Source organism: Telopea speciosissima, chromosome 11 (genome assembly GCF_018873765.1).
Source record: "Telopea speciosissima isolate NSW1024214 ecotype Mountain lineage chromosome 11, Tspe_v1, whole genome shotgun sequence".
Taxonomy (NCBI): Eukaryota; Viridiplantae; Streptophyta; class Magnoliopsida; order Proteales; family Proteaceae; genus Telopea; species Telopea speciosissima.
Genome location: NC_057926.1, coordinates 39,531,140 through 39,534,533, shown reverse-complemented (window position 1 = coordinate 39,534,533; position 3,394 = coordinate 39,531,140). Strand labels below are relative to the sequence as shown.

The 3,394-nt window shown below is 35.4% G+C and overlaps 1 pseudogene; it reads right to left on the bottom strand.

Annotated features, from left to right (window-relative positions):
- Positions 1–305: 305 nt before the first annotated feature.
- On the bottom strand, positions 306–2,103 carry LOC122645088 (annotated as a pseudogene).
- Positions 2,104–3,394: the final 1,291 nt, after the last annotated feature.

The following is a 3,394-nucleotide window of genomic DNA, read 5'->3' as shown; positions in this document are numbered from 1 at the left end:
ATCATAGTAAAGATGTCAACGGATATTCGAAAATTTGTATTTGATCCGCGTTCGTTTTCATTTAGGAGAATCCAAATCTGCCCAAAAATTAATCGGATACGAATATAATAATTCCCCTATCTGATCGATTATTATCCAATTCGTTTAGCAATCCGACAGTAATAAAATGTCTGAAATAGATATTTGTGTTCGTCTATCCGATTAAGTTATCTTATTTTTATAATTTTATAAGTTAAGATAATGTGATTCTTTTTCTAGATTTGCTATTGGTATGTATATTGTTTTATGCACTGTGATACATGAAATCATATATCTATTAAAATAAATACAAGATAAAAAAAAACTTAAGAAAATCAAAGACGTAAAAGATTAGAAGAAAGGGTATTTGCTAATTCGTATTAAAAAATCACTATCTGAAAACTATCCGAATCTGTCCAGAAACTAATAGAATATTATTTGAATCCGTCTGAATATAATCGATATGAATATGATAATGCCACTGCCCGACCAAATTCGATCCGTTTACATCCTTAGATCATAGTATATATGTCACCTAGAATATATCATGTGTTTGTTCAGAAAGAATGAAAGCAACCTTGTGATATTGAAGAAAATGCACCAGACTTGTCTTCTCAGAACATAATGAACATAAAACATATACCAAACAGAGTTTCTATTATATTGGGATTTATGACAATTTACTAGATTGAATGCCAAAGCATCATGACATAAACAGAAAATGCACATAGGGTTTCCCTAGTTATTGTCAATTGACTATAATTTATCAATGGCCACAATGACCCTAGCTTTTGGATAATGGACTTAACACCATCTCCTCCACCAGAAAGAAGAAATTAACTATAAGAAATTTACAGTTGTTGTATGTTAGTTGTTTGCAACAACTTCACCAAATAGAGTCTAGGCTGAATGGTTGTTGCTGCACAGAATCCATAATCATAGAAGAAGAAGAAGCTGTGAGATTCGAATTTGAATCTGTCATTAAACCCGAATTCCCCTGTGCTGTAAGAGAGCTTAAATCTTGGTTTGGTTGATAACCACCTAGTTGAAGTGTCCTCAAAAGCATTGAACTCATTGATAAATTTGAGCTAAGCAAGCTAGAAGGCCAAGACAATGAGGGATGGTTTGTTATATCTCTTGCAGGAATCCAATTCGAATTTGTTCCAACGCAATTTTCGTTGTTGCCATTGCTGTTGTTTACCTCATTAGCAGTAGAATTTGCACCCAAATTGCTTGAAGAAGTAACTAGATTGTTCAAATATTGTGGTAATTCAACCTCTCCTACCTCATTCACCAATGTGGTTCCTTCACAAGTAGATTCAAGAGATGGGTTTGGTTTTTTACTTGTGGAGCTCTTCTGAAAGACCCTACAAACCACCCATTCTTCCTGTGGAACAGAAATAGAGAGAAACCATATAGAACTAATAAAGAAGAGATTGTCAAAAAATGTATTTAAAGTGTTTAAATTACCTTATTAGCAGCCTTGTATGTAAACTTGGTTTCAAGCCTATATTCATGCATTACCCAATTGCTTTTCTCACCCCTAGGAGCTCTACCTTTGTAAAAAACTAGGGTTTTCTTTAACCCAACTAGTACTCCAGAATGGAATATCTCTTTATCTTTCCCTGTAGTTTTCCAATACCCTGCATCTGTAGCTCTGTTGGTTCGAAGTCCAGTTGGGTATTTTCTATCTCTCAAACTAAAGAAATACCATTCTTTCTCCCCCATTGTAGCCTTACCTACATTAATTCAGATATATAAAAAGAACTTAATTTCTTCTTTTCAAAGAGAACTTTAAGCAAATAACTGATAGACATTATTTTACAGAAACAAAAAAACAACTCATTCTTCTCTATCTGTTAATTGTTAAACAAAGAAAGAAAATTGCAAAGAAGAAATACCCAAGAAGTAGTAATACCTGGGAGGTCCCAAGGTTCACATTTATTGAGATCAACATCAGTGATAGCTCTTGAAGAAAAACGAAAATCAGAAATTTTGTGAGTGAGGTAAAAAGTTATGAGTTCCTCATCAGTTGGATGAAATCTAAAACCAGGAGGAAGATTCTCTTGATCCATATTCAAGTCTGAATAAGATGGAACAAAAAAGGTAATCTAGATCAAACTGAAGGTGTTTGGTTTTTTTAAAAAGTAGAACTAGAAAAAGCAACAGGTTTCAATATAAATGAGGAGAGTCAATTGTTCTATTGTAGCTCATCATCCTTGAAGAAGAAGAACGACAGGTTCCTTCTAGATGGATATATTATCTCATCTAACACATTGACAAAGATGGTAGCATGGAAATCTGGAATGACATGAAATTACGAAACTGCCACAACATGGTTTAATCAGAAATTAATTCCTTATTAGTCTAAGGCTTTTAGGTGTTGTCAATAAGGGTGTCAATCAGGCGGTTTGGTTCAGTTTTTTGGGTTTCGGTGTGAGTTTTTGGGAAACCCAATCCGAACACTTTTTGGTTTCGGTTCGATTTGTGCTATTGATTTCAATTTGGTTTGGTTTGGTTTAAAAAATGGGTATAGATTGGTTTTGGGGATCGGTTTCAATGTTTGGTTCGGTTCTATCAATAGGGACAATTGGTGGTCCATCGGTTTAGCCCAAACTGAGCCAAAACTGAATGGTGCTCTAACCCGCAAATAGAAGTCGAATGACCAATAAGGAATTGGTTCAGTTTCGATTTGACTCAATCGGGCCAGACTGGTTTGACCGGTTTGACCGGTTCGATTTAGATTTTGACACCTTTTACTTGTCATTATTACTAAAAGGTTCAACTTGTCTTTCATGAGAAAGGTTGTTTTCTAAGGTTTTCAAATGGGTCAGGTGAGATATAATGATGAGTGGTGATCATGGTCTGATTGGCATATTATTATGATAAGTGCTGATTGGTATAGTGACTCTGGTGTATGTGATATACAGCTTATATTTTCTCAGTGAAGTTGAAAAGATTATGTGAGAGAGAAGGGTTCAATCAGAAGAGGTGACGTTTTTGTAAATTTTCAAGAGAAAACGAGTGGCAATCATTGGTGCACGAAGTTGAGTCTCTGTTACACCTGATAGATATTCTTGTTTGTCCCTGTCCAACCACCACCACCGATTTCTACCCACCCAAACCTTTCCCTCCCTCCCTCCCTCCCTCCACCTTGCATCAATATCCTTTTCCCACTTGTCACCATACACGTTAAGTTACATATCTACGTGGGTCAGTCTCATTGGTGCTTAATTAAAAGGGACAACACAAGTGAGAGAGAGAGAGAGATGGAATAATTGCCTTACATACACTTAGTTGCAATAGGTTGAACCGGGTCCAATTTGAAAGGTTCAAATTTGAGATTGGTTCAAAAAATGCCGGTTTTGGATCCTAC